Below are 19,753 nucleotides of genomic sequence, written 5' to 3' on the forward strand. Positions count from 1 at the left end.
GTGCTGCCCTGCTACTCAGGGAGGAGAGAGCCAAAGGACCAGCTGTAGGCAGGACATGGAGCCACACCAATCTTGGACGTGGCCAGGGAAGGCATGAGCATGTGCCAAATAAACCAGGGGCTGCTTAGTGCCAGGCGCCATAATGGCTCATTGGCTTCTCTCCATAAGGCTCTGAGGAAGGGACTGTTGAAAGAGACTAAGAGTCTAAGACCCAGGGGGGTAAAGTGCTGGTTCTGGGCCACAGAGTGAATGGTGGCAGGCCAGGCAATTCAGGTTTGCCTAATTCCTCCCTTCACATCACTGGGCATCCAGCACAATAATGGGGTTGGGGGTCACTAGGCTTCTGATGGCTGTTCACCTCTGCTAGAACTTTTGGTGAGATGTGGGGAGAGGGGAGGGAAGAGGAAGGAAGACAAGAAAGGGAAGGAGAATTTCCTCTTGTGAGATAAAATAGAAGAGGGAGATGGATGTTCTTGTAGCTGTTTCTTTCCCTTCTATTCCTTCCTAGACTTCCTGCTCTTGTCTGAGATGGATGAGGAAATGAATCCAGGGCTGATGCCCCCACGCTGGGGCTCTATACTTAGCTCCAACTGCTAATTTAGAGTAATTTCCCTCTCTAAACCCAGTCACCTCACCTTTGAGATGTGGATAACAACATTTTAAAAAATGTTTCTTTATTCCTGAGAGAGAGAGAGAGAGAGGCAGAGAGAGAGAGAGGAACAGAATCAGAAGCAGGCTCCAGGCTCTGACCTGTCAGCACAGAGCCCAACGTGGGGCTCAAACTCATCAATCGTGAGATCATGACCTGAGCTGAAGTTTGGATGCTTAACCCATTGAGCCACCCAGGCTCTATTGTTGATAACAATTTTGACCTCTCAAGGAGGCTGTTAGAATTTAAAGAGGCAGAGGAAGCAGATGAAGCCTGTGCATAAGTGAGATGCCATTGGTATTAGCCAGAGATTCAAGAGAATCTACTTCTACAGTCCCGGTCACCCTACTCTGCTGCCGCAGATGACTTTCTAAAATGAAATGTGGACCTTGTTCCTCAACTTCCAGGGCCATGAACAGCCACTTCAGGAGAGAGAATGTCCAAATGGCCAGTAAGCACATGAAAATGTGGGCAATCTCACTAGTCACCAGGGAAATGCAAATCACCACTGTATCCTCACCAGAATGGTTAAAATGGACAGGATGAAAAGTGTCAAATGTTGATGAGGCCATAGAGCTCCTAGACCTTTCATACAGTACAGTAGAGAGTGTAAATTAGGACTACCATTTTGGATACTGTCAAACACACTTGACAGTATCTGCTAAAGGTGAACCCACACCCCCTACAATGCACTGATTCTACTCCTTGGTATAAAGCCCACAGAAATGTGTATGTATGTTCATCCAAAGACCCATATAAGAATCTTAATGGAACCGGTTTTCATGAGTCCCAAGCTGAACACAACCCAAATGTCCATCAACACTAGAATGGATGAATGCATTTTGGCATTGTCAAATATGTTATGTATTAATAAAATAATATAATATATATAATTCCAAACATAATTATATTTGGAATATAATTAGCAATGGGAATGAATAACATGAGAGAATGCCACACATAACGAGTGAAAGAAGTCAAATACCAAAGAATGTGTGATTTCATTTACGTGATGTTCAAAAAATAAACCAACTAATCAATGAAGTTAGAAGTCAGAACAGTGGTTCCCTTACAGGGAGGAGGCAATGGAGAGAGGAGCAAAAGGGGCTTCCTGGCAAACTGGGAACTTTGTTTCTCCATTTAGGGCTGGCTACATGGGTATGTTCACTTTGTTAAAGTTCACTAAGCTGCAAATGTATGATGTGAGCGCTTTTATGAATGTAGGTTGTGTTTCAATAACAAACGTAGGATTGTTAGGAATGTAGGTTGTTTTTCTGCAAACCCCCTCACTCTGCCGTGGCTCCCTCCTAGCCTAGGCCAGGGTCCCAGCTCCTTGGCTGTCATTCAAGGCCCTCTGCTGCCTGCTCTGGCCCCTCTGTCATCACTTCCTGCCTTACACAACAGGACAGTGGGAAGGTCTTCCCACATACCAGGCTATTGCTCATCTCTGGGCCTTTGCCCTTGGCCAGCCATCCTTTTCTCCCCATTTTGTCTGCCCTCTTATCCTTTCCTGAACCTCCCACCCCCAGGTGGGCCAGGTACCCTTCTCTGATCTCCTGTAGTCCCCAGCCTGCACTTTATCTCAGCAATCCCCATATGGGTTTAGTATTATTATTACATGCCTGCCACTCACCCAAGATCAGGGCCTGTGGCTGATTAGTCTCTCTGTTCCTGGTGCGCAGAATGGAGCCTGGCACGGTAGACAAACTGTGAATGTTTGCAGAATGAATGAGGGAACAGACATTCTTATTTGGGGATCTTATTTGCCCCTCTGTTGCTTCCCTCATTTAATCAGGCTGGACCTCCCTCACTGTCTTGTGACAGTCTCTCAGAGATTTCTCTTCTCTGGGGTTAACGTCTCTGGTTCTGATCCTATCTTCCACGTGATGGGTTTCTCTGTCTTCTCTCTGTGACCCAGAAATGGACACATATTCCCCTACCCTGAATTCCTCACCTCCTTCATTCTTACCACACTCAGTTCCCCAGACAGCTCCTGAGGGTCAAGGCAGTGATTGGTCAGCCAGAGTGGTGAACTGGGCCAGGCCCTTTTCCCTCAAACCTTAGTCCCTAGGGATGTCAGATCCTGTCACCACAAACAGCATGGGAGTGGCCTGAAAGTAGAGTGGGATCCTTGGGGGTGGGGTGGGGTAGTGAGCTTCTTGTCATGAGCAGCAGCATGCAAATGGAGACTAGATGGCTGTCATTGGGGGCACTATTGGTGGGAGGGTTAGACTTAGTCTCACTACCCACTGAGGAAAAGGACATCCACTGGGGTTCTGGGGATGGGCCCTTTAAATGTGTAATCTTATAGACCACACAATTAGTCTGGAAGGAAGCTGTTATCACTGTCCCTATTTTAGAAATGATGACACTGAGGCTAGAGAATTGATGGGTCTTGCTGGGAACTGATTTATTAGGAAGGGGTTGAAATTTAAACCCAGGTCTTCCTGGCTCCCAAGTGGGCCCTCTTCCTAGAGCATACTTAAGATCCTGTGATCCCATTCCAAGGAAACATCTGCTGTTGCTTCATGGTGTCCTACCTGACAAAGGCAGGCGGATGCTTTAGAGCCCCTGGGGTGGGGCCCATGGATTTGCCATTGGCCGAGGTTCTGGGCAAGACTGACAGCAGAGGTCAGGATCCCTGAGCATGCTGGCTTTTGATCGCAGAAGAGAGGCCCTGTGAGCAGCTGCAGTCACTCCCAGGTGGTCATGGACCTCAAATGAGACGCTAAGGGGCCAGGTGGCGATTTCACTCTAATTGGTTTGCTCATTGGCATATGACCTCTATTTTTCCATCAACTTGATTTTCATTTCCTAATGTTTACTGATTGGAAAAATAAGGAGAGGTAGAAAGCTCAAGCAGATGAAATTCTCTCCTCACTCTCTTCCCAATTTTCCAGATGTCTTGAGTTAAACGTGCAAATGTGTTGACCATGAGGAGTCCCACTGCTTCCCATGAACGATGGGCCTCGACTGCCTCTGCCCACCAGCAGCTGGGGTCTACCCACTGGACCCTGGGCTTCCTCAGCATTGCCAGCTGAGCCCAGGGTCTGTGCTGCAGAATCATCCTCCCAGTGAATTCTGGGGGCTCCGCCCATAATTTCAACCACTTGGAATGAGACAGGTCATAGGACTAGTTCTGGCCAATGTTCTGTGAAGGAAAAAACAAAAGGCACTTGTAGGCTGAGGTTGTGAGTGTGTGGGAATTCTCTGCTCCCTCTCTTCCCCTGCCACCTAATGGTGGAGCCAGCCTGGGTCTCCCAGTCACCGCTTGGCAGAAAGCTACCTGGAGAACGGCTGGCCCCACAGCTGCCTTCACATGAGGGAGACACATGTCTTTGTTGTACTAAGCCACAGAGTTTTCAGGATTAATTTGTCACCTTGTTTAACCTAGCCATCTTGACAACGGCAGTCCCTACAGTTGTGCCGTGTGTCATTCACTGTGCTGGGCGTAGATGTCAGACGTGGTGGGCACCCTCAGCCTCTAGGAAGCACAGTTAAAGAGCAGCAGATGGAAGCAAATGAGTTTTTATAATGCAGTGTCAGTGCTGTGATAAGAGGAAATACTGGGTACGTGGGAATCCAAATAGAGGGTGGAAAGGCAGAGGGAGGGACAAATCACAGGAGGCTTCCTGGAGGAGATGACTTCTTAGCTGGGTTGGAGTGGATGAGGAGAAGTTAGTCCAGTGGTCACAAACTGGTAGTTTGTATTGTGTGGTCTGCATAATATTTAAACTTTTTTTTTTTTCGGTAGTTAACAATACTTAGAAAGGAGGAGTCTCACAAAAAATCTGGATTTGGCAGTTAACTTAAATCAGGGTGCCTGGGTGGCTCAGAGGGTTGAGTATCCAACTCTTAATTTCAGCTCAGGCTATGATCTCATGGTTTGTGGGACTAAGCCCCAAGCGAAAAGCCTGCTTGAGATTTTCTCTCTCTCTCCATCTCTCCACCCCTCCCCTGCTCATGCACTTCACACTCTTTCTCTCTCTCAAAATAAATAAATAAACATTTAAAAAAATCAGGATATCCATCAACATTGGAGCCATGAGTCTGTATAGCAACATGGCTGGACCCAACAGGGGCTGCTCCTGTAGACAGGCATATTCCAGATCACCATAGTTCCTTTCATGTGTTTATTCCTGGCCAGCTCTGCAGACCGTTGGGTTTGTGGCCCCTGACTGAGTAATTCTCATTAGACTTCCTCAACCAGCATATCCTTTTCAGCCATGGGGCCAAGGAACACCCTTATCCAACTTTCTCTCTCCCTCAGCTCATTAGAAGATCCAGGAAGCTCTCACTGGAGTCTGATGGGCTCCTGTCTTGGCTGTGGCTGATTACTGGCCCCAGATCAGGACAGGGTCCTGCCAGTGTGGGAGAAAGGAAGCTTCAGGGATGGCTCTGAAGAGTCAGATCCAGGGGACCACATTGCCTGGTCCTTCCTTGGCTCCTCATGGTAGACATTTGCTGGTTTGGGATTCTGGCCAGAATCCATTTCTACTCCTTTAAAAACAATCCCTTGATTTGCTTTTTGAGAATCACTCCTTCCTCAGTGTTCAAGTCTTGGAGGGAATCTGATCAAGCTCCATGCTCTCTGCTGGCCAAGAGGAGGACACAGGACCCAAGCCATGCCAGCTGGTACCCCTCCTGGGGCTGTGAATCATGTGCAGAGTGATGCAATAAGGAACAAACACTGTGGCTGATACACCCCACAGAGGGGACTTGAAAAAAACTGGCTTCATTCCTGATATCAGACCCCTGGTCTGCTTTGGTTCCTGTCCTTTCCTGAGCCTAATCTCCAGGCTTCCTTTTGCTTTTGAGTGCTATGTGATAACCTCCCAATAACCCCTGATTCTGTTTGATCGGGGCAGATTTGGTTTCTGTTGTTTTCTACTAACACCCATGCATAGTGCCTTTCATAGGCAGGTGTGGACTGATTGATTGGGTTCACAATGGACTCCCCTAAATGCCAGGCCAAGCTTGCACAGGCTACAGAGTCAGGTTTTGGCTTTTCCATAACCTTAGCTCCTTCCTCCCCTTCTTTGGAGCCACTGGGTCATCTTTGCAGCCCTAGCCTTGCCAGAAACTGGAGGACTGGGATTTCTTCCAGACACACCCTCTGGGGGCAGCCCTGACCATAATGACTGCTGCTGGGCTGGTCCCTGGACTCCCAGCTCAGTCTGGAGGCTCGAGGTCACCTGCCCAGCAAGCTGGCTCCTTAGGATGGGGCCTCCTTTGCCTCCCCAGGACAAGGCTTGACTCGAAGCCAGTGGATGAGTCTGGAGACATCTTGTCTGTAGACCCAGCATGGGTTCTGGGGCTGCAGGACTCCTTTCTGTGCTTCTGCCAGACTAGTTTTTCTCTCAGTCAAGACCACCTTTACCTTGTTTCCATTCATATATTCTCGTGTACTATTACTCACTTTATACTGAACAAAAACAACACACTCACTTCTTAACCTTTAATACATCTGTTTCTGAAGGGAACATAATATCATTTGCAAAACCAAGAAAGCTGTATCCTATTCTAAAGTGGAAGGTAATGGTAAAAAGAAGGACATGGAAAATACAACATTGTTATTTAATTTCAGCTAGATACTGTTGTCAGTGGAAAGCTGGGCCTCTTTGTTGAAAAGGAAGATCAGCAAGTGTTACAGAGACTTTAAGTAGATGCTAACCCCCAACTGAGACTTTCTCATTGATGTAATCAACCAAAAAAGGAGGTAACTCCCTCCTGGTGGTAATTAACTCTACCTGAATACCTGAATAACTCTTAAAGTGGTCTCATGGACCACTGATGGTTGGTGCCCACTCTGCGGAAAACATTGCCTCTTCAGCCTGTGCCTGGTTTGAGATCCTGTGGCTAGCTGCCCATCTGGACTTGGCCATGGTGGCCTGCCTGGACTTGGTCATGGTTACCCACTCGTACCAAGCACCCAGTGTATCCCAGGCTGACTAGGCTTGGGAGCCTGTCTTGTCCCAGTGGGTGAGCTTGATTCCTGGTCCAGCCATCTCAGGGAATTGAGAGGACACAAGAAATAACTCTTCCAGAGTGACAGACACTGAGATGTATTTTACACAGATTATCTTAGTTTTCCCCACAGTTCAGTCATTCCTGTACCACCTTTGTGATTTCTGCCATATTACTACTATTCATTTGCTTTATAGTTTTCTTTAAATTGATTTGCCTTTTGAAAAGCTCTGAATTTTATTTTAAAAGGAAATGCTATATTATTTTCATAAATCACAGAATTTGGTGTGTCGGTTATATTTTTCTAACATGCACCAGTTGTGAGCTATTAAAATAATAAATGTTCATCCATCTACCACCTAAAATCACCGTGCACACCATCAATCACCCGTGTACCAGCCCTTGGGAAATACTGTAGCTCCTTAGTTAATTCTCACCTAATTCTAGAAGGATGGTTTATAGATAAGAATGTGGAGGCTCAAAGGGTTCCCTTTCTAAAATTCTACAGCTGGAAAGGCTTTAGGCTGAGATTTGAATCCAGGCAGTCTAACTCCAAATGCCAAGGATCTTTCAACCCTAGTCTTTTCCAAATGGATTTTTTAAAATCCAATGAATCTGTTAAAAATGAAAATGTGTTTGGAAATCCAATATATAAGACAGATAAAACTGGAGCTTTTAAAAATTATTTAAATAGGATTGTTGGGTGTAGAGCTTCTTTTTTAGAAACTTCTCTTGCCCAAATCCATCCTATAATGGCCCTTGAGAACTGTCTCAGAAGCCCAGGACTCAGAGGAATGTTATTTTGACCCACAAGGCACCACTCTGTCTCTTGACTTAATTTAGTCCAATTTTCCCTGTGAGCCAAACTCCTGAGGGGCAACTTCTGGGTCTATGTTATCTTTCCTGGCTGGGAATCTCTATCTTGGACCTTTGCCATTTTGAAATCTTGAAATTTTCCATCTTACTCTCTTGAAATCTTCCACTGGCATTGTAAGGCTTACTCTGACCTAATTATTCATTCATCAAACATTGATGTCTAACCTGTACCCAAATTTTTAGATGACACAAGAAGAATAGATGTAGTGCCTTTGATGGGTTCCCAAGCCAGTGTGGGAGACAGACAGACTCAGCCAAATACAATAAGGATAGAGCAGCCCTGTTCACTTGAGTCTCATTGTTGCCTCAGTTCCTGTCTCCTTTAGGTGCCTGGTTGCATCCTGTGATAAGCAGTGCCTGAGATGGAGCCAATGAAGGGACCCCATTGGTGCCAGAGGTCTTGTCTGATTTCCCATTATTATTCCTGGTCACCATTCCCTTTAGCAGCTGATGCCTGATGTAAGTCTAGACTTAAAATCATACCTTATGCAGACCTCCAAACACTTAATCCAATAGAAGAATCAATTTACAATTGTGCCAGATCTGCAGTATGGAGCTCTGACTGGCTCCTGGCCTCAGCCTGCCTTCTCCCCTCATGGCAGCCCATACCCCCAACCTAGAGATTTTCCACTGAAGTGAGTACCACTTAAGGGCCCTTCTCTGCCATGAAGAGAAGAATCTGTCACTCTAAAAATATAGGAAGATCCTGTCCAAGTTCCAATAAGTTTCAAAGATTTCTAAAGGGCATTCAGCCTTGTGGTGCCCCCTCACCGAAGCCAAGATTTCTACCTTTTTCCCTTCGTCCTATCTATGGTTCTGGTTATCTCTGAGATACCTCGATTTTTGGAAGGCCCTGAATATCCCCAGAACATCACCCTTGAGGTTTCCCCTGTGCTGTGGATCCCAGTCTAAGCTAAGCTTGAGTTCCAGGAAGCTTCTTCCTTGGTAGGTCCTAGATTTGGGTCTATTAGCAGACTCAAAGCAACTCAAGTCAATTAAAGCCAAGTCAGCTTAGCTCAACTGAACTCAACTCAACTCAACCCAATGCATACTTACTGTGTATCTCTTTGACTATACATACCACTCCTATTGGTAGGATAGTTTGAGGAGAGGTAGACTCCAACAGTTGCCTATTCACCTTTGCCTATCTGTACTACCTTATGGATAGGCTCTAGTTTTCAGAGAGGTAGAATCCAACAGTTAAAAAGACGCAATGTTTACTCTCAAGGAGCTTTCTCTTTTGAACCTAGATTCAAGACTCTGACTTTTCTTTGAGCAGAACTTCTTGTACAATGGGCTGGAGAAAAATCTTTCTTTTCTGGCCTGGAGACATTCCAACCAGCAGTGTAATTCCTGTGGTTTGCTCCTCAAGACTTCTCAAACTACCCTTCTGGGGTTGTATGACTTCAAGACTTCAGACTGCAGTGTTAGTTGGTCCCTTACCCTTTAGGATATCGCTCATATGGGTCCTGAGTCTTTCACTTATTCACAGACTTGCATTGAGCACTTACTATGTGCTAGACACTTTATAGACATTATCTCATTTAACTCTCATAGCAACCAGTGTGGATGCAGGTCCAGTATGTGGTCAATTAGAATTTAACCCAGCCCTAATTGCAAAGCTCATATTCTTTCCATCTCATTCCATGGTGTCTTAGAACAATTGGATAAAATCTATAAAAAAGGATAGAGATCATCGAATGTTTAAACAAACATATTCCATATGGAAGGAAGGAGGGGATTAATGAATATTTTATGTAAAGCAAAATCTCATCTGACCAGTTTATTAGAATCCTTTGAGAAGTAGACTATATAGAGAGATAAAGGGTGACTTTCACAAAAAGCCTTTGTCAAGTTTCTATCCCAAAGCCTATTAATAAAATTGATTTATTATAGAATTGGGCAGAGGTGGGTGGTGAGTGGGAGGGAGTCTATTTTTGCATGGATAGAGAACTGGCTTAGAGACAAGAAAGAGAGGGTGGGGAAAATGGGTGCTTTTTCAAATGGAGAACTAGGGTTCCCCAGGAACTGGTGCTGAGTTTGGTCTTATATAACACCCAATACACATGCATTGAGTGCCCACTGTGTGCAGGAAGTATGCGGGATACCCCCAAACCAGACTTTGCTCCCCTCCTGAAGGAGCTCAAGGAAAGAAGTGCTCAGTGATATCTCCAAGGTTTCAGAAGACAGGAAGTTCCTGAAGGGCCCAAATGCCAAGATATTGGAGATGAAGCTGACTAAGGTGGCTGGAAAAGGGGAAAGAACCCCAGGCAGCAATCAGAAGTTTTGAGTTCTAGGACCAGCTCTGTCACTGACTCACTGTGTGACACTGGGCAAGGCCCTTCCCTCTCTGGGTCTCAGTTTTCACTCCTATACAAGGAAGGATTCGGACTAGGAAGGGTATGGTGTTCTGGATGGAGGACAATGATTTGAAATAGAACTTATGAGAAAGTCTCTATTTCCTGTGGCCATCATGTCTCCTTCTGTCCCTGCACTGAGATGGGGGACCACTCTTTCTCTGTCTCTTTCATTTGTGAACAGTGAGGATGAGGCAGAGAGCCATGAGGTCTGTGATGCTGGGGCTCAGAGCCCAGCCTGGAATCCCTCAGTGGCATTCATTGCTAGTGACTCAGCATCATAAATAGCTCCCATCTGGATGAGCAACGATATCTATAGCGATCGAGCGATCTCTATATCCACACACACTCTCTCTGTGCAAATATGTGGCTCACTGTATGCTAAATACGAGGTGGCCTGGAGATGTTCCTCCTCTTAAAAGACTATTTGGTATGAAACTCAAGACTGTTTATTTAAAGAAGCAAGTTTACAACTATGCACATTGGATTACTGGTAGTGCGTGGTGGGGAAGAGGCGATGTGGATGAAGGGATGCTGGGTATGATCCAAGCTTGGGGGCCACCTGACAGAGAGACTGTGGCCAACCACTCCACCTTACGCTTCTGTCTTCAGCAGGAGGGGTAATGGACACCACACATGAGACGCTTGAAATCCTGGAGTGGGGGTCTGGGGATTGGGGTGTTGAGATCATCAGCACAGAAATCCACAGTTAGCAGAAAAAAAATAGCAACTGGGGTGACAGGAGAGCCAGGTTCCAGCCCTGCTCTGCCCTGCCATTGATCTTGGTCAGTTCATGAATTCACACATTCATTCATCAAGCATGTAGCAAGCACAGACAATATGCACAGGCCACATGGGGATAATAGACAAGAAAATACAAGTTGGAATTCAGGTTTAGCCACCTGCCAGCTCTAAGTGCTTTCCCCTCTCTGTGCTTCTGTCTCCTTATCTGTAAACTGAGGATAATACCCCCTAAAGTTTTTTAGGGGGAGCATCTTGGAAGAAGACAATGCACAAGAAAATGTATTCTCTGTCATAAATGGCTCTGAAAACGCAAGCTAGCACCATTCCACCACATTGCCCAGTTGACCCAACTCCTTTCTACTTAGAAGTGTCATCATGACCCCCTTGACTGGGGCCCCAGGAGTGGGAGACCTGAAAACCATCCATGGAATGACCCTGGGCAGTACCCTTACCTTTGCTTCTTGGTTGAGCTGAGATGCAGAGGCCTTCAGTCAATGAACAGAACAGGTAGCATGCCAGAGATGCACAGATTCCTGGAAGAGGGGAGAGACTGTTAAGGGGTAAAGGGAGAGGAATTTTGGGGTAATTGGCTTTCTGAATGAGCACTGAACCCCAGACCCCACTAAAGACATACTCTTGCTTCTCCCGAGGCCACCACTGATCCCCTGGGTTTCAGCAAGGGGCTGGGCAAGATGGGACCCTACCTGGCATCAGACCAAACCCTGGGCCCCACCTCACCTACTCCCCTGACACCAGTTGCCCATCTTGGTCATTGGTTCAGTCAGCCCTTCTATGGTACCACTGACCACACTGCTTTCTGGATTAAATGTAATTTCTGACCATGTCAATGGATGGGATTTACTGTCAGTCGTACCTGGGTTTGAATTCTGGCTTCGGGAAAGTCTATTACATCTTCCCAAGCCTCAGTTTCCTTGTGTGTAAAATGGGGCTATTAACAGCACCACCACCCTGCATTAAATGCCATATAAGTGCTTGTCATAATTATTGTTGTCAGTGTTGACTAAGAATGTCTATTCCATTGTAGCCCTTCAAATTTTAGTTGCCTTCCTCTGTTTTCTCCTAGGAGGCACCAAGCATTCAAGGGTACATTCCATGACTGTATCCAGAGCCTTGCAGAAGTCCTGACAGAAAGTGGGCACGCATCAAACATTTGTTGACTGAGCAACCCTCAAAAAGTTTGCTAGGTTTGCTCTCACAAAGTTAGGGTTAGTGAGGTTGATGTTCTCCCATTTTACAGATGAGAACACAGGTACAGAGAGGGGAGGCCATCTGCTCCACTTCCCACAGGCGCGAGTGTGGAGCCAGATCTGAACCCTCAATCTCTACTCTGCCCCTGCTGCAGTCAGAGCCTCTCCTGGCTCTGCAACTTCAGGGGCCTGTGTACAACCCGGTGCCACCTCCTCGACTGTCTTCCTTCCTCCTGTGACCACAGTCATGCTGTGACTCAGGGCAGGGGAGATTCTTGTGTTGTTTCCAGAGGTGAGGACTGAGGATTTGCCCTGGACACTCTATGGGTAAAGCAGGGATTACAACAGATCAGCCCACTCAAGCCCCTTTCCATGACTGGTAGCCTTCTGGGACCACCCTGGTACCATGGTACCTAACCCCTTGGTCTCCACTGCTCCAAGGCACTGCTGTCTCCTAACGCCATGTCCTCCACCCCCAATCCTGCCACTAGGCTAGGAGTTCAGTGAGACAGGGCCCTGCTGATTCCCCAGAGCCTGGCACTTAGCAGGACTTGATAAATATCTGTTGGGTGAGTGAATGAATGAGTAAATAGTGGCTGAATGGCCGTGTCAGGCCATGTTCTAAACGCCAGTGACACCGCAGGGAAAAGGACAAGCATGCTCCGGCTCTCAGAGATGAATTTAAAACTAGCAACTAGATTAGAAGAAACAGGGCAGATGTTACTGTTTTCTGACTGGCTAGGCAGGGAAGTGGGCCCCCTGGCTACCCATGGAGCATCTTACAGCAAACAGTGACCTCCTGGCCTCAGGCAGGGCCACATGTATGCCAGGTGGGGAGGATGACCTTTAAGAAGGCCAGGAGAGAAAGGTGGCACAATTATGTATTGAATGTCTACCTGCTGCTGAGTTCCAAACAGCTGGCACATTTCCTGGCACAGAGTGGATACTCTTTTGTTCAGTGAATGAACCCATTTGTTCAGTGCCTGGGTGGAGAATGTGTCAGGATGACTCAGGTCTAGGGGCTGGTAGGAATTAAGGATGCTGACTCTCAGAATGATGATGACATACGCGTGGATGGGGCTTCACTGTTCTCAGAGCCCCTTCACGCAGGAGTTACTATTCTCCCTGCGCAGGTGGCGGGTACACTGAGCATGCACATGTTAGTGAGCACACTGGGCTGGGCATGAGCGGTACTGGCACAGACAACAGGGCAACAACAAGCACTTTCAGTGTATCTGTGATGTGCCAAGCCCTGCACATCCACGGTCTCTAATACTCCCATTAGCCTGGCATGGCCAAAGTCACAATCCTCATCACACAGAGGCTCAGAGAAGTCTTGATCTTGCACAGTTGGAACCTGGGTCTTACTCTAGGAGTGAGATGTAAAAAGCGCACAGGCTGATGGGGACACAAACAGGAAAGCCGATAGTTAACATATAATATGACATCCCTGGAAACGCAGGTTCATCACCAGTGCCTCACTGCCAGGAGGCATCAGGGAGGGCTTCCCTGAGAAGGTGAGCCTAAAGCTGAGGCTTAGAGGACAGAGGAGTAGGAAGGGCTTTCCAGGTAGAAAGAACAGCATCTGCAAAGGTGTGAGAGAGAATGGTCCCACCTGGAGGAATTTGGTTTGGCTAGATCCTTGGGGAGAAAGATGAAGCTGGGTTGTCAGGGTCAGTTATGAGAAGCTTTAGTGGGACATGGACTTCACCCAGAAGGTGATGGAGAGAGGCACTGCAGGCCTCAGCTTATGCTCTAGAGATCTCCTTCTGGGGGCTGGGTCTGGAGTGGGGAGTAGGTAGCAGGACTTGTGCTTGATGAGGTCTCGGATAGAGGGAGAAGCAGACTCTGCCTCCTGGCTTGGGTGGTGCATGTAGATTGAGGGTCTGTGAAAATCAACTCTCACATTGGCTGACCCACCCTGTGGAGTTAGAGGTCCTCTCCCGGCCCCAATGAGGACAGGTCCTGATGACAGGTCCTAATCTCTGTCTTGGGCTCAGTAAAGCCCTCTTCTGCCACCTGCCTGCTCCCAAACTGTGTCCTAGCAACCTCACAGCTCTCACCTTGGCAACACCAGCTTCTACACTCTCTTCCTTTGATTGGGCTGGAAAGGGAGGCGGATCTGGGATGCCTCCTGTCCACTAGACCTGACAGGGAACCAGCCTGGGCCGCCCACAGCCGGTGCCACTGGCTTTGTCAGGTGGAGCCTGGCCATTCAGATGCAGGAGGTGGGTCTGGACACAGGACAGGACTCTAGACAGAACCCTTGTGAGCTGGGTTCTGGCCACAAGGCTGTTGCTCTGTCTGAATGACCTTGGACAAGTCTCTTCCTCTCCTTGGGCCTCAGGTTTCCCTTCTGTAAAATAAGGAGGTTGAACAACACCATCTCTAGAGTCTAATATTATCTTATTCCATTTTTGACCTTTTTCTATGGTTATGGGAAGATGTTCTATTGCTGACACAGATTTTGGTTTCAAACTCTAGGGGTTTAAATCCTGGTTTGCCTAGCCAAATCACTACTTCTCTGAGCCTTGATTCTTTCCCTCTGTAAAATGAATGTATTTCATGCTATCTTACCTGAGGCAGTGGCGGGGGGGTTATAAGAATTCGTTGAAATGGTATAAATGAAAGTGCTTTATAAATGGCGGAGAGCTATACAAATGTTACCTATTTCATCACATGGGCTGTGCTCAGTAATCATTTGTGGAACCCCTTCCACCCCTCCCACCATTGGCAACAATAGCAAGCATTTATTGAAAGCTTACTTTGTGCCAAGCATTGTGCTGAGGTTTTACTCATATTATGTCATTTTATCTTCACAGCAATCATATAAAGAATTTGCTATTATTATTCTCATTTTCCAGATGAACAATGGAAGACTATATGGTTTTGTATAGGAGCTCAGCCAGACTCCCTGGCTTTAAGACTTGACCTTTTAAAATTTAATGAGTTGGCCTCCTCGGGATCTCTTCTCTCTCACTCTCTCGGGTTTTCCCTCTTGTCTGAAGTCAAGATCTAACTCAGGGTTTGGGTGGACAAAGGGGCAGCGTTGTTGTTTATCAGGCATCTTCAAAGTACCAAGAATTGACCAGCTTCTCAGGCTTTTACATGCATGCCAATCCCTTGGGGGTCTCATTAAAATGCAAATTATGATTCAGTGGGTCTGAGATGCAGCCAAGATTCTGCATTTCTAACAAGTTCCTAGGAGATACTGATGTTGCTGGTCCAGGCACCACACTTGGAGTAGCCTGGTGCTTAGAGGACTTCAGATCTTATCTTACTGAATCTTGGGGTCTAGGTCTTCTTAGCCTTGGGGTCACAGAGGGGACAACTTGAGGCTTGAGACAGTGAGCCTCACTCAGGATCCCACAGCCTACAAGGGGTGAGTTCGAATTTAGGTCTGCTTGGGAGTATGCAGTTCCAGGGTTGCATGCCAAGCAACACCTCCTGGCTGTGTCGTCCCTGCTTGGGCTTCTGTCTCCACAGCTGAGGTGGAGAGTGGTCTCTGAGTTGCCTAGTAGGAACCATTTCTAACTTTCGGATTGACATGAGCCACCCGGTCCTGGATGCTGGCTTCCAGTGGGAACAGGACCCCGGCTCAGGAAGTGCCCCTGCAGTGGAGCGAATATCTCTGGGTCAGGATTAGATCCTGCAACATGTATGACTCACCCCATTCATCTTACCCCCAACCTGGCTCTTTTAGAATCCTGTCCTTATTTGAGCGTTTTAATATTTTCTTCATTATGGATTTTTTGGGCACCAATTTTGTTTACAAAAAAAATATTGCACAAAATGTTATTTATCTTGATGGCTGCGGTTTTTGGCGTGCTTCTACATTTTGCACCTGAGGCAGGTGCCTCTCTCCCTCGCCTCACCCCCCATCCCAGCAGTCCTGTTTTCTCCCTCCCCTTGCTGCCTCATAGCATCAGGGATGTCGCCTGAAAGGCATGGGGGTGCCCACCCAGCCGATGCATTTATTTCCCAGCAGGGGAATCCATCACTTTGTTTGCCTTTTGGCTGATCTGCTCTAGAAATGGCAGCAGGAACTGTAGGCCTGAGGGGGATCCAGGTGATCACTCTGATGTGGGCTTTGTCCCATCAGGCCCCTTACTGGTGAGGAGATGGAGAGAAGACTCTTAACTACAATTTAGATGATGCCACCCCTTTGCTTCACCCAGTCTTCAAGGCCCTGCCTGCTCTGGTCTCTTTCAACCTCTCTGCCCTTATCTCTACCACCCTCTCCCTCGCTGACTCGACTTCTGTCATGTACCTTCGTCAGGCTTCCCCTTACCTCAGGACCTTTGCACTTTCTGTCTGGACACTTGTCGATGGCCAGCTGCTTCTCTCTATCCACATGTCAGCTTCAACGCCTATTCCTTCAAGCCCTGCCTGCCCTACATAAACAGCCCCAACAGCCCTTGCCTCCTTGACACACCCCTCTTTTATTTCCTTCCTACCACTTAATATAACTTGGCAAAATGATTTTATTGTTTACTTACTTCTTTTCTGTCTCCCAAATAGAATGTGAGCTCAGGAAAAGCCTGGACCTTATCTTGTCTGTCTTATTCTTATTGTCTTTCCAGCTCCTCAGACAGTTATTGGCTCATCATCGGTGCTCAGTGAGTATTGAGGAATCAGTGAGCCATACCCTGGGCTTCAGCTTCCACATTTATGAGATAGGATTACAACCTGAACCCCACGTGGTCAGAATCAAGAACAAAATGACCCGGGGTGGGGGGCAGTGGTATTATCCCCATTGTTTAGATGATGAAGTTGAAGCTTAGAGAAAGGACGGGACTTGCCCCAAGTCAGTGGCAGAATGCACTGGGGCTGGGGCTCTCTTCAGTTTGGAGAAGTGCTGGCCCCACACCCTGCCTGGAGCAGGCAGGCATTCAGGAATAGATAGCTGCTTCTGAGTTCCTTTGAGTGTCCGGCTGTCTGCTGCTTGAACTGCAAGACCCTCCTTGCCCACCAGGCTGTCACGGCTTCTTAACAAGTCGGAGACAGGAATTCTATTGACTGTTTTCTTGTGGAACACAAAGGCCTGCCTCTAGCCAATGTGGAGATACATTTTCTCTGCAGTGGCAATTACCCCACTGGATGTCTGGGGAATGCTTTTCATCTTCCAGGCCCTTCACCAAGATTACCCCCTAAACCTATACAGCAATGCTCGTTGAAGTGTGAGGAGGTGTGTGGGGAAGCATGGGCAGCAGTGTCTTATGTCACAGGAGGACCTGGGGTTCAGGGGGCTGGAGGCCCCCAGGACAACATCTCTAGGAGTTTGGTCTGTTTTCTTGAGAGCAGTTTCTCCATGGTCCAAAATGCACTGTCCTTCTTGAGGATTCAAGGCTTCAGACTTTCCCTGCGTGATTTGATTTAGTGGTGTGCTCCACAAACACTGTGAGTTTCCTAGGCCTCCTTCTAACCCTGAGGATGCAACGGGGAAACAAAATAAATACCGTCCTTACCTTGCTATGATACTGAATCAGTTAGGAAGATTGGTGACAGTGGCTGCCTGTAACTGGCCATGTGGCTGTGGATAGGTCCCTTTCCCCCTCAAGGCCTTTGGGCTTTAGCTTACTCTCCTCCCCAAGACCCCCTGCTTAAAGGCCTTTAATGGCTCCTTGTTGCATACAGAGAAGATGAGCATGTCTGGCCTGGTCTTCATGGTCCCTCAGAGCCGGGCTCCTACTCGACCTTTTCCGCCACAGTCTCCTGCTCTCACACATGCTCCATTTTTATTTATTCATAGGTCGCTTTCTAGGTGCTTTCCAGGCACTGTCTAACTACTTCCCAGAATTTAACTTGTCTAACCCTCACAGAAATCCCTTGACATTAGTATTGTGATTCTCATCTCCTCCATTTTCAAGATGAGGACATTGAGATGCAGAGTAGTAAGTAACTTGTGTTAAGTCCTCACAGCTACTAAATGGTGTGGCTGGGATTTGAACCCCAGCAGCCTGGCTCCCATTTCAGGTACTCTATTGCTGCTAAGTTGCCTTTCTGTGTCCTTGGCACCAGCTCTACCCTCTCCTTTTCTAGGTGCAATCCAACAGCCATTGCCCACTTCCACAAACCCCTCTCTGTGATGCTGAATGAGTTCTTCTTGGCTCTGTTCCCACAATGCCTTGCACATTCCTCCCCGTGGCCACCCTTCCCACAGGGTTCTGGTATTCTGGTTTGTGTCCTGTCTCCTCTGCTGGATGCTGGGCATCTGAAGGGGTGAAGCTGTGTCTCACCTTCTCTGCCTGCTCTGTGCCCAGCCTGGCATACTCATATCATCCATTCCTCCAAAGGTAACCAGAGGCACCTTTGTAAAGCAAGGGCAGTTTTTATCACACTCCTGCTTAAGATCATCCCGTGACAATCTGTTACATTTAGACCGAATTCTGACCATGGCTTAGAAGACTCTGTGTGATGGACTGATCCCTGCCCCCTCTCCACGCTCATCTACACTGGCCCCCTGCCAGTCTCCAAAGAGTCCAGGCTCACATTTTAGGGCCTCTTCCAGAGCCATTTCCTGAGCCTGGAATGCTTGGCCCCATATCCTCACATGATTGACTTCTTATTATTTGGGCCTCAGTTTCATGTTGCCATTTCAGACAGACCTTCCCTATCTGTCCTTCTGTATGCTTACATGTTTTCATGTTTACTTTTTAATGGTTATTAATGACTGTGTCTACCACAAGTCTATAAACCCCATGGGGGCAGGGATCTGAGGTGTCTTGTTCAGTCCCTGGAGCCATGCCTGACACAGAATAGCCACTCAAGGAGTAGATGTTGTAGGAAGTATAAATGCTTAACTATTGCAATTCAACTAGGCCCAGATAATATAATACAGGTTTCGCGTGCTACTTGAAAGTAGAGCGTTCTTATGAAACCTTTTTAAAACCCAAATGCTGTAAAGCAAAGAAGCAGTTATCATTCTGTAAAAGTGAAATCCTCTTTAAATTTCTTTTTGTTAGTGAAAACAGATACTAACATAGGTCTTCCGTAAAAGTGATATGACAGGGGTATCTAGGTGGCTCAGTCAGTTAAGTGTCTGACTTCAACTCAGGTCATGATCTCACTGTTCACAAGTTCTAGCCCCGCATTGGGCTCCATGCTGACAGCTCAAATTCTGTGTCTCCCTCGCTTTCTCTCTCTTCCTCCCCCACTCACACTCTCTCTCTCTTCCTCCCCCATTCACACTCTCTCTCTCTCTCTCAAAAATAAATAAACTTTAAAAAAATTTTAAAAAGGTGATATGACATAAAGTGAACTTTCAGATAGTGTGGACAAACCTGTATTAATATAACATAATATAATATAATATAATATAATATAATATAATATAATATATCTGAATTGGTCTCATCTCAGGCTAAAAGCTGGGATAATTTCATAAGCTGAAATTCACTATCTTTATTACCTTTCTATGACTTGCCTGCAATCATACTCCCAGAAGTAAGGCAATTTTATTGACCATTCTCTGCTGACTTCCCTTCACCAGGGATGCTTAGAACTCTTTAATTTGTCCACCTAAGACTCAGAGAAACTTGTGAGATACTGCCTTCCACATTTTGCAGGCAGGGGCATCCTGGAAAAGCAAAATGCTGACTTGTGAAGTGCCCAGAGCCTGATAGGAGCACACATAACCGTCATGTCCATCACATTTCATCAGTAACAGGAGAGACTTCATGCTCCAGAAAGGCACAAGAATTCTGCATACTGCCAGGACCTGGGCCACACACTACTCATATCTCAGAGAAATGGTGATTTGTTGCTAAGAGGGATGTACAGCCTAGTTGGGGGGAAAATGGAAAAGAGGGACTTCATATTCATCTGGTTAAGACAGAAAGGATGGGCAAAATGCAGAAATAAGTTTTGGGTGTCTGACTGCAGAAACTTGTTAATGAGAATCAACGGGTGAGGCAGGAGATGGACACAGTGACCAGAATACAGGTACCACC

The 19,753-nt window shown here is 46.9% G+C and overlaps 1 protein-coding gene across 1 annotated transcript in view; it reads right to left on the reverse strand.

Annotated features, from left to right (window-relative positions):
• Nucleotides 1–19,753, reverse strand: part of CPLX2 (complexin 2) — an 82,739-nt gene that overhangs the window by 59,868 nt on the left and 3,118 nt on the right. Inside the window, exon 2 of the mRNA XM_029942824.1 lies at nt 11,046–11,126. The gene's annotated coding sequence lies outside the window, so the exon portion shown is untranslated. The remainder of the gene's footprint in view (nt 1–11,045; nt 11,127–19,753) is intronic.

The sequence above is a fragment of the Suricata suricatta genome, chromosome 6, assembly GCF_006229205.1.
Source record: "Suricata suricatta isolate VVHF042 chromosome 6, meerkat_22Aug2017_6uvM2_HiC, whole genome shotgun sequence".
Classification (NCBI taxonomy): domain Eukaryota; kingdom Metazoa; phylum Chordata; class Mammalia; order Carnivora; family Herpestidae; genus Suricata; species Suricata suricatta.